Raw genomic sequence first — 12136 nt, 5'->3', positions numbered from 1 at the left:
ATTTATAGTTGGTTAATGAAACAATAAATGTGTGCCAAATACACACAAGAATTACTGCACTGAACTACTTGGCAAGCATTTGGTTGTCAGCTATGACCACCAGTAGCTGACTTGGAAGGGAACTACCTAAATCCTCTGCTGCATACCCTCTGCCAGACATCTGGACGCTGTCTGTTTTACGACCTGCAACTTGAGCTTAGGGTCTGTCTGAATCCAGTGTTCCAAAGTATGATTTGTATTATGAAGGTGCCTCCTAAAGAAAAAAAAAAATCTAGCCAAAGGACACATTCCACTTAATCACGGGCTTTTTTGTTGTCATGTTGGATTGTGTTTTCTAGCCAAAGCTAACAGATTCCCTCTATGGTAAAATAAGAATACGTTATCTTACAGAAATCTAGAGTTGGCTGTTGAAAGTTTAATTCAGATGTTTTGCAGATTGAATTCGACGTTGATACTTTACTTAACTAGGCAGGCATAATCTTTAAATCCCAGGCTGATGTAAAGCTGATGGGTGGAAATGTATTTAATAGTTGCAGCTACATCTAAAAACTGACATTTTTATTTGCCTACTGCTTAGAACCAGGGGGTCAAAGCATCTTGCGTAGCTTGTGGCTTTGGCTTAAGACATGACCTTGAACTGGTCAGCCAGTCCGGACCTTTCCTTTTAATCTTGTTTTTAGCTTCAAATCACCTCTTTTTACTGCTCTCTAAAACTCAAGTCTCCCAGACATTTCTGCAGTCTGTCTGGCTGCTTTTTTTTTTTTTTTTTAATGCACTTCTGATTTCTCCTACCCAACTTGTCACTCTCACAGCACTCAGCTGCTTTTAGAGAATCTTTTATCTGCCGTGACAGTCTTCAGTCTGTCAAAGCATTGGTCTTAGCTAAGGCTCACTGTACTTGCCTGCATAAACTTAACGGATTTTACAGGTGCTTTTGGAGCTCTCATCATTCCAAAGAGTAAAAGATGATATTTTGAATTTTCTTAGCAGCTCTGGGACAAACTTATCAATGCTGGACTCTTTGATGTTTTATTTAACTTGCATGTGTCATGCGTGTCCATAGTTAATGACCACATGTTTTAAAATGTGTTTCAGCGGGGCTCATAATCATTAACTAGCAAGTGTTAACAGAGCGTGGCTAATGGACAAGTTTCTCTGAAAGTGTGGCCTTGTGAAGCCAATCGGACTTAGTGGCAGGCACAGCAAAATGTTGTCTAGTTGCTGTACATCTCATTTCCCCTGAATGTTTTAAATGTGGAAATGTGTAACCTGCCATTCATTTTCTAAGCATTACTCAGAGTCCTGTGTAATTTTTCCCAGACTGAAAATCAGCACAAAAAGCAGCTGTTTTGATAATGGATAAGTTATGGGAAGCATTTTCTTTTCCTTTCTGTGCTTCCCGAGTTTGAAATTCCCCACATCACATTGACCAGGTGCAGATAGTCCTAAAATTGTTGTGCAGTGGGGCTAAAGAAAGGTCATAAAGCAAGGACAGATAAGTAGAGTTTGTGTGATACAGTATGACCGATGATGGGCAGCGGTTTGGCGTTTAGTTGAGTCATACATTGGTCATCTTTGTTTTTTTATTATCAACTAGGCAACTGTGGAAAGTGCTGGAAGGAGTGAGTGTGTGAACATGTGTTCCAGTTTGCATAGAGTAGAAGGCTTTCCTCAGACTGACATGAGGGGACCATTAGCAAGCCTCATTAGGCTGAATGCCAGCCTGCAGAAACAGACTATGGAGAGGTCCAAGGTCCAGGTCAGCAGTCTGCACTAATAGCCTGGGGTATAGTGAGATGGCAATAAAGATGACTGCTGCTCCAAACTATTTTGCATCAGAGGATGGAAGAGAGTTTGGAGACTGTAACCAGGTTTGGAGATGAGGATCGGAGTAGAACAATTACGTTTTGTTTTTTTGTTTTTTTGTTTGTTTTTTAAACATGGGGAACGGGAAAGTGAATTGATGTGGTTTTCTGCCTGCCGCCTCCTGTATGTTTATGGGTTGATGGGTTTCAAGTGTTCTCAAAAATTAACCATAAGGGGAAACGGGCAGTGCCATGAAGGATACGTATTATTACGTGTTGGATTTTGAACCCTGTTCATCTTTCTGTACTACTAGCACTACTGTTTAGGCTTAGTAAATGACAGTAAGTGATTAAAAGAGTGCAACCTGTGGAAAATGGTTAAACTGCTGAATTGCTACCCAGCTCTTCCACAAGATTGAAAATATGGTGGCAGTTGAGGGTAGCCAGTAGATCCTGTTCTGTAAAGTGTAAAGTTCTTGGAATTTAGTCTGTTCTGTTACTACAATGTCAATCAGCACGTGCCTGCTCGCAATGGGCGGATTGCATGCTTCCTTTAACATAACCACTGCTGTGATTAAAAAAGCGGAACAGCTGATAGTGACTAAAGATAGCACACAGATTGACTTCTGTGGCACAGTTGCACAATATAGTGATGTAACACTGATGAATCTATTAGATATAAATGTAGTCCTTTCTAGTGTTTGACCCATGCAGAGAAATAGGGATAGGTCTTTTTTTCCCCTTCAAGCAGCAATTTACTGATCAACTGTGTAAAAGTCTAATATACACATAGTATTGGCTCGTTTGATAGTTGGTGTCTAGAAGGATAAGTAAAAACTTTATGAATGTATATGTTGTTTCTAGTAAACACATAATGCCTAAACAGCAGGTCAGATCACTGCCAATTAAACAGAAACTCGCCTTGCATTAGCTTTCTGCTTTAAGCCGAGTGTTTCCTACAATTAGAGCAGTGGCCTTCAAACTGTAGGACAAGGAGCCACTGCAGGTGGAGGCCAGACAATCAGGTGAAAAATACAGAGTTAACTTAAAGTAATTTAATGTATGTTTAATAGAAATAAGCAAGAGATGGCTGATACTGCTGACAGTTTCTTTTTTGGATGATAACAATTGATAAACTTGGTGTGAGGTTGTGAGACTTGCCACAATTTACTCCCTGAAGGCCTGACATCAACCCCAGCTATATATCAAGTGTGAGGTAAATTGGGTTAACTGTAGCTGAGGGAAGAAAATAAAAATAAAGAATCCCTTTATTCATTAGTGCAGTGTAAATTTTTGGGACAGTGCATTTCTGGGATCCTTCACTTATCATGAGTTTAGGTCTGACCTAATTGTTTATTTAAGCTGGGAAACAGATGGTTAAAGTTGGTATTGATCAGCGCTCATCACAACTAACATCAAATCAAATGAATTCCCACGACCACACAGATGGAAGTTATAACAAGCGTTTCTGCAGTGTGCAGAGTTGGCGAATGCAACTGCATCGGTTCTCCAGGAAATCCAACCAGCCTCCATAGGGAGGAAATGAAATACGTGCATGCTGGGATGTGTGTGTTTAAAAACAACTCCTAGATGACTGGTTTGACCTGTGATTACAGTGGACGCTGTACTTTTGTGAGCCCTTATCCCCAACTGTACAATTTGCATCTTTGTTTGAAGCCTGTTTTGGAATTTCAGTAAGCCACAAAACCTTACATATTATTTTTGTAACTATCCTAATGGATGTCATTCATTAGACTGTGTGTCAATTAAGATTTGCCCTTCATTACAGGCCTGATGATTTTTGCAGTCTTGTTAGTTTGTGTGTGATGGTCCTTGAACTGGAATTACCACAAGCATTTTGAGATACTCCATTAAATTAGCGCTTTCATTTTTTTCTCTCCCAGAGGCTTTTAGCTGAATATAATGAGCTAAGCAATTTTTTTTTGTGTGTGTGTGTCACTGAAAAGGACTATACCTTTTTATTTAATTATTTTTAATTTGTTGCTTTATTTATTAATTGGTTAATCAGTAATGCGGTTTGGTTTTCAAGTAAAAGCTAGTCTGTAGGGTGCGAGGTAAAAAACAAACTTAAATTCTGGCTTTTCAGTTCAAGTTCAGTTGTGGTGAATCTAAGAGGCACTGTAAGTCCTGTAAAATCAAATACTCATGTTAATATTTAGATATATTGCAATTGTATGTTATTATTGTAGATAATGGTGTCTAAATATGCAAAATTCATAGATGGGTATTTACTACTTGGGTCAAAAATTTGTAATATTTTCCTGATTGGTCTCTCATTAAGCTCGTCTTTCATAGAAGCACTCTTTTCTCTACAGGTGTTGCATTTCTGTTATTTTTATTTGACCTCACTGTGTACGCTATTCCTCATGCGCAAATTATCATCTTCTATTTTAGGTTACCTGTACAGCTTTCAGGCTGTGTCATCTGCACTTCACTGGTGTTGACGAGATACCGGGATCAACAGTGAGTATCCAACTTGCTCAGCTGGATTTTCAGGGTCTGTTGGGTTACATTCATCATAGATGTTGATGCAGATGGTATCAGTGTTAATGCTCTTTTGTGTTGCTTTTTATCACCAAAAATAACTCAGAACTTCTCAAAGTAAATGTTTCTGTGCTTGATCTTCTTATAAGAAGAGCTGGTTTTATTAGATATTAGATATGTGGCTACCATAAAGATTCTAGCAACAGGCTGTCAAAGTACCAGAGTGTTTATATGTATTACAATTGTAATAATATAAAAACTAGCATCCTTAGAAACAATCAAACTCTTCCGTGTGCCCTTCACTTCTAATTGGCTTTCAGATGTAGTCTTCCTCCTGCCACCTACTTGAAATATGGAGTTAAACTTTATGGACACTGGACAGATGGTAGGTCTAGCAACTCTAAAGTAATTCAGTTGAGTAAAAAATGCCAGAAAATAATATCTTGGTTGTCTAAGGTATTCATAATATTACTAAAAAAATGCATAATAAATAAATAGAATAGAATAGATTGTAAAAATAAGGCGTAAACTGCTCTGAAATAAGAACTAGCGAGTAGGCGGCCCTTATCTATGAGTTCGAAACAGCATGTTTTGTTCCAGTAAATGCTTTGCTTCCCTCTCTGTGTATTTCTATCCCTCTTTCGCTTCTTTTTCTTTCTCTCTCACCTCCTCCCCCAGCCAGCATAGCTGCTCTCCTCTACTCCCACACACACACAGACACTACTACAGTCACACAAGAATGAGGGGGAGAAAAGAATGAGATATGGTGAAAGGAAAAACACCAGGGAAGAGAAATGGAAATTATAATAAAGAGCGAAGGAAATTAATATAATGGGATAGAGAGAGATAAAACAGAAAACGGAAAAAAAATGATGTGCATAAGAATTTTAATGAAAATCTATTTGGACTCAAAAGTAACACAGGTGGTTGGTAAAGTCTGTTTATCTTGTAATTTAGAATCCTGGAAGTCCATGAGCCTTAAAAAAGAAGCGAATACAAATTTGCATGAAATATTTGGGAAAATTCTCATAAGATAGATTTGCATGAGTGTTCTCTTGCAGAACAAATATAAAGAAAAGCTGAGTGTATAGGACTCCTAATAATAAACCACTAAATTGCAAATGGCGTTTTCAGGCTTACACTATGATTAGTTTCTTTGACTTCTTCTAAAATGTGGTCTGAGCTTAATTTCCGTCTTAATTATAGACTAACACAATCTGGAAAAACTAATAACATGCAAATACGATCTTGAGTTTTAGTGAACACACAGAGTTATCATTTAAAGTTCAGGAAAATCAAAGTGAACCTCTGTGCTAACAGCTTCACCAAAACCAAAACCTCCTAGGAGTGGGTGTTTCAATTGAGAGGTTCAGAAGTGTGAATTGTAGAGGGAGCCCCTCACTATAAGTAAGTTATACAAAGTGTGATTACTAACAAGGTCTGGTTTCCTCAAGAATGAGTGATTGCTGTGAACCATGCCCCGATCAAAACAACCTTTACAGGACCTTTTAGTAGAAGCATTTTACTCGAAAAGCATACAAAACCCTTGGATGTTTATCATTCCACAAGATCAATTATATTCAAATGGAGGAAACGTTGGACTGTTGCTGCTCTTTCTGGGAGTAGGCGTCTTACAATGATCACACCAAAAGCACAATGTGCAATATTGAAAGAGGTGAAAGAGAACCCATGAGTAACAGCAAAACACCTGCAGAAATCTATACAACTTGCTATAATCTTTGCTCACATCCTCACTATAAGAAAAACACTGAATAAGAATGGTGTTAATGAAACACCACCATAAAGGAAACCACCACACTCCAAAAAATGCCTTGTGGCATGTTTAAAGTAAAAAAAATAAACAAAGAGAAAATCTCCTCGGTGGAGTAATGAGTTAAACACACATACATAAATCTGCATTTTGGAGGGAGAAAACGCACTAATTCAAAGTACGGTGGAGGCAGCATCACTGTCTGGGCCTGGACATAAAGTTATCAAAAAGAATTTCAAAAGGTGAAAAGTTATCAATAAATTCTGGGGAATGATTAGGAGACATTTCATAAAGCAATAAGGAAAAACGTCCATAGTACATAAATAAACAACTAAATGGTTAAGAGAAGAATGGCGTCGAATGGACAACTTGAGTCCTGTGGTCTGATTGATATCCCAGCCAAGCAAGATGCCGACTTGAAGAGGGGTTATCAATACAAAAGGTTTTGTATGAAGAATAGTCCAGAAATTTTCCTCTTTATTGCACAAATCTCATCAGTGGTTACAGGAAGTATATAATGAAGGTGGTTGGTGCCGAAGAATGTACATCTATTTTCTGCTTAGTCAGTTTAGGCTGAAGAAGTTAGTTGAAGAAGTTGCACTTGAGTGTGTCTAGTGATAAGAGGAAATCAGTACCATGCAGTGACTGTCTGTTTAGATGGCAATGAGTCACAGTAACTGAAGCTAATTGCCATAAATAGTAATATGTCCCTAAAGAGGGAGGGGAGTTTTACTTTTTGCAGCAGCCTAAATGCTTTTAAGGACAAACTCATAAACTGTCCAAAGGTTCAATATCAATATTAACCTTGTTAACTAATAATGGCTCCAGATTTATAATTTGTCAGACAAATACACATTTTTGTAGTTTTTCCTCAGATGAACCTCTGTGCTAAGAGCTCTTAAACAGTCAAGGCAAATTAAAAAAACAAACAAACAAAAAAACCCTTGAGCTACAATTTGAAAGTCTGCACTTCACTCACATTTTCATTGTAACCAAACAGAATTGATGTATTAGCCCTACATGGCCAAGCATCCATGTCTACTATAGTAGCTACATCTATAGTCACTCCTATACAGTGGTTTGCTAAGTTTGCAGAATCTATTTAAACACTTCTCGCCTGAATGGATATCAACTCTTTTTGAAAAAGCACTTCCTTCACTTCCTGTTTGCCCAGGTTTTCCAGGTTTTGTTCCGCTGCAGGCAAATGCCCCATAGTGTTGACACATGTCAGTGGTTGTTTTACAACCTTGAACATCTTTGCATGAAGTTGAACTGATTTGATGGCATACATCTTTCTGGATGGTTGTAGCAGCACCGCCTGTGCTTGCAGTGTTTGTATGTATGATTGGAGGATGGAGGCAGCCATGGATGGATGGAAAGAAGAGAGAGTGAAAGCATAGTTGACTTGATGGACTGACTTACTCACTTACTTTAAGCATCCATTTCTTTCCCACTTTCAGTCTCAGCATCTCATCTCCTCCCACATACTCTCACATTGAGTGAGGAATCAGTCCTTCTCACTTCTATTATCTCTCCATATCTATCTCTGTCGCTCTCTCTGCCACTTCATTCTGGCCATTCTGTACCAATCGAATACGCCTGCTGTGGGCACGAATGAGTCCCACAGCAATCATACCACGTCCTCATTAGGTCTATTCTAGTGGCCCGCCTTATCCTGCTTCATCCCTTTTCTCCTATAATTGGGCAAAAACCTCTGCCTACCTGTCAGCAGCAGCCCCAGTACAAATGCTGCAATTTATTCTTTACTGCCACAGGGCATCTTAGAAGTGTGTAGGTTTTGACAATGGTTTCAGAGTAACCATGGGACATTGCTGTCCAGTGTCAATTATAGCAAATAGCTGAATCCTGGGGAATCAGTTGTTACACAGTCCACCACCACCTTTGCTACCTTACGTTAATGACTGTGCCACTGACAGAAAGAGGCAGCTTTTAAAAGTGAACACTCTCTGGTCACGTTATTAGTTACACTGGTTCTGCTGCTTGTTAAAGGAACTATCTAATCACATGGCAGAAACTTTAGGTGTATAGACACGGCCAAGAGGATCTGCTGAGGTTTAAGCCAAATGTCAAAATAGGAAAGAATGGTTTCTGCTGATACCAAGTACAGATCAATACCATTGCTAAATTAATCATTTTTATTCCTCACTGAGGTATTTTGAGTAAGGATTGCACCAACAGCTGATTGGTGCATCCCTAATTTGTACTGATCAGCTGCCTTTGAACTAGCATCATTCAGCGATAGCTCACAATGTATATGCAGATGAAGAGATGTAGAAAAGGTTAAAAGGTGAAGTTCAGTAACTTGCATAAAAAGTAACATGGCAGCCACTGACAGAGCGGTTGTGGCTAATTACAAGGACACGACCGGTATGTTGGCCAAGCTTTGTGGTGAATTACAGTTTAACTGAGTGTGCGTTTAGCCATTTTTCTTATGGTAAAAGCATGTTTTGTGTTGGTGAAATAAAATTTAAAAAGGGCCTCCAGTAACTTGCGTATAATGATATGTCTGTGTTAACATGGACTTATATTTTGGTCATTTAATGGCTGTTTGCAAAGAGTGCTTTAATGTTTTAAGAGTTTTCATGTAAAGACTCAACTGAAAATGCATCAGAATAATGGCTGTTATGTCTCATTAAAAGAAGGGAAAGGAGCTATGTTTGTGCTAATGTACGTGTCTTTGCAAACTGCTCATAAGTGAAGAAAAGTACAATGAAAGAATAGAAGTAGCCCATAAGACTTGATGTAAACAACATAAAAGCACAGATCTATCGAATCTCAGCAATTTGGACTGCGGGTGGTGGTGTAATGATGCAGTGGATATTTTTTGGCACAGTTTGAACCATTTAAACACCATAGCCCCTCTGAGTTTTGTTGGAGAGTGTACGTGTGCGTAACATCTTCTAATGGCTGCTACAGCATGACACCATGCCTGGTCACAAATCTCAAGTAAGCTCAGGCTGGTTTCTGGAACATGACAGTGAGTTCACTTACATTAAGTGACTTCCACGTTCACCAGATCTCCATCTTTTTTTCAATGCAGTAGGAGAATTGCATCATTAAGGTGATACCTGTGTCTACAGCACATCCCAAAGGTGCTCTATTGCAGCGGTCTCCAACCCCCAGGCCACAGACTGGTACTGGTCCATGAAGTATCAGGCCGCGAGAGTTGAACCTCGGTTGTGAAATTTATAGCTTTCAAGGTTTTTATCATTTACTCAGTTTCCCTGGGCTTTTCCCATGTTGTAGTAATGTATCTTATTTTGAAAGAAATATTTATGTGTTACCATAGCGACCAGAGCGCATTAAGGGGCAGAGAGGAGGATGTCACTCTTAGTGTTGTTGGCGCATTTCAGGAATTCACATTTATTATTATATTTACAAAATGCCACAGTTTCTTTCTTAGTTGTATCACTTTATGTTGTTTATCTGCGACACCTTAAAGGGCGGCCTGTGAAAATATTGTCTGACATTAAACCGGTCCGTGGCACAAAAAAGGTTGGGGACCACTGCTCTATTGGATTGAGAGCTGGTGACTGTGACCACTTGAGTACAGTGAATTCATTGTTGTGTTCAAGTAACCAATTAGAAATGATCTGAGCTTTGTAAGCTTCCTGTGTCTGACTGGGAAGCAGTGGGATGGTGGTTAACACTGTTGCCTCACAGCAAGAAGGTCCTGGGTTATCTCGGTTTAATCCGGCTTCCTCCCACAATCAAAGGACATCCAGTTAACGGGTGTAGGTTAACTGGTGATTCAGAATTTCCCATAGTTGTGAAATAGTTATCTGTTATGAGCTTTGTGACATGCTGTGTTATCCCGCTGGAAGCATCCCTTGATGACCTATGGACGTGGTCACCATCAATACTAGACTCTGGTGTTTAAACAGTGCTAGGTTTGCATTAAGGGAACCTAAATGTGCCAAGGAGATATTCCTCATATAATTACAGCACTGCCACCAGTGTCAGCCATTGTACAAGGAAGGGGTGAGCCATGCTTTTTTTTTTTTTTGTGTATATACACTGGAGTCTGAGCCCTAAAATCTAAATGCTGCAGCAGAAATTGAGATAGAGAGACATTTTTCCTATTTTTGTTTTAATTTTTTATTCTTTGGTCCAATTTTAGTGAGCCTAAGTGAATTATAACATCAGTTTGATGTTTTTGTCTGGCAGCTGGGCAGCCAGCGTCAATCTGCTGCTCTAAACCATCTGCTTCAAGGTTCAGTGTGTTGTGTGTTTGGAGATGCTCTTCTGCGCACTTTTGTTGCAACGACTGGTTATTTGAGCTCCTGCTGCCGTCCTATGAGCTCGAAGGCTCCTGTGTTCTCTGTCATTAATGAGGCATTTTCACCCAGAGAATTGCCATGGATTTCTGCCATGCAACCGGCTCATTACTTGTTTTAATGAGCAGTTGAACACGCGTACCTAACAAGTGGCCGGTGAGCGTATTTAAGTTCATTTATTGACATAGGTGGATTGCTTGTTTGGGCTGACTACACATGATCGGGTGGTACTTTCTAGAAGCAAAAATGTAGTTATGCATACTTATTTAGGTTAAAAAATATTTTTTTTTATACTGTTAAAGCTTGAATTTTTGTAGCATACCTGGGTTTGGTGGCTTTTGTATATTGTTTCAAATGCCATTAAAATAAGAGCAAAACTAAAAGGGCAGAGTAGATGAAGAATGAAGACACAGTTAAACATATTTTATTTAAAATGGGGGAAATTTGGAATCGAAGAATACTTATGTTATCAAAAGCAGAAGACATGTGGTAGCATAATCAACTTTGTTATTAATACAATAGTTTGTATGTTGTTATATATATATATTTTTCTTGGAAATTAACACTCTGGACTTTAGTCATGAGAATAAATGTCTCATCCATTCCCCATCTGACCTGCCACTTCCTCTGGGTAAGCAGGAAGAGGCTGAGATGTGTTTCCTGTTGGAATATGAGACTGCTTCCTTGGCAAAAGCACAAGCTGGCATAGCCCTGGGTCTGAAAGCAACAGGAAGGAGTAGGGTTTCCTTACTGTATATTCATTGCACTCTGCATTATCCCCATCTCATTACAAGGCAGAAGCAGCTATCCGTACAATCCTTTTTTCTTTTTCTTTTTAAAACTTTGTAGGACTGATCATTCTTGACTAGTCTAAAAATCTCACAAACGAGAACTACATCTAAAAGGAACTTTTCAAAGTGTGCAGTGACAATTAAGAAGTTGTGCTACCATAGTTATAATCTCTTTTATTTTGTCTTTATAATAAGTGAATACATAAATGTAAAAACTTTAGTTACTCCTTGGTGTAGTGGGTTAGGTATTCACTTAACAAGCAAAAGATCCACGGTTGAATATCTGGAGGAGACACAAATTCCTTTCATTTATCAGGAATGGCATCCGACATAAAAACAGCCAAATCAAAAAGTGCTGTGAATAACAGAACCTTGTGAATAATGGAACAGCTGAAAGTAGCTTTATGAATAGAAAAAAAGAATAATATTTGGGTTTCCCATCACTGGTTACTTGTAAGCATTTAGCAACGGTATGTAGTATTAAATTTGTTATGTAGAGTACAAACACACATTTCTACTTTGCTGAACAAATGAATCAAAAGGCTTTGATTATACAGATCATATTGGGTGCCAAATGTAATTTGTACAAGCTTAGACTATATTAGTCCGACTTTGTCCTCTGCACTTATACTATTACTCAAATTATACTTAAATTTTGATTGTGTATGAAAAACTGCTTGTAAGAAAGAGTATGACTGTGTCCATGGAGAAGCTGATGTTTGTGGTATTATATGGTGTTTTGGAAAAGTGTATGCTTATGTCTATACGTAGGCTTTGTTGAAAATGTATATAATTTCTCTTAAAAAGATAAATCTCAAGAAGGAAAACATGATAACCCTATCTGAAGTCGTTCTAGGCTATTCCTCCACCAGTTTTTGTAACTCGTAGCTTGGATGTTGCATGCTCTCTGATTTTCATGCAGTAAGACTAAAAGCTTCCCGCTATTGTTACAGCAAGCTAATAAAT

General features: G+C 38.6%; 1 protein-coding gene across 1 annotated transcript in view; it reads left to right on the top strand.

The window, feature by feature from the left end:
• The window catches only part of sipa1l1 (signal-induced proliferation-associated 1 like 1), a 96822-nt gene that overhangs the window by 34939 nt on the left and 49747 nt on the right, over window positions 1–12136 (top strand). Inside the window, exon 2 of the mRNA XM_085381456.1 lies at window positions 4221–4289. The gene's annotated coding sequence lies outside the window, so the exon portion shown is untranslated. The remainder of the gene's footprint in view (window positions 1–4220; window positions 4290–12136) is intronic.

Source organism: Rhamphochromis longiceps, linkage group LG15, assembly GCF_057381845.1.
Source record: "Rhamphochromis longiceps isolate RC_006_pf linkage group LG15, R_longiceps_female_GT1.1, whole genome shotgun sequence".
NCBI lineage: Eukaryota > Metazoa > Chordata > Actinopteri > Cichliformes > Cichlidae > Rhamphochromis > Rhamphochromis longiceps.
Note: the sequence above shows the minus strand (reverse complement) of the source record. Positions and strands in the feature narration are given on the sequence as shown.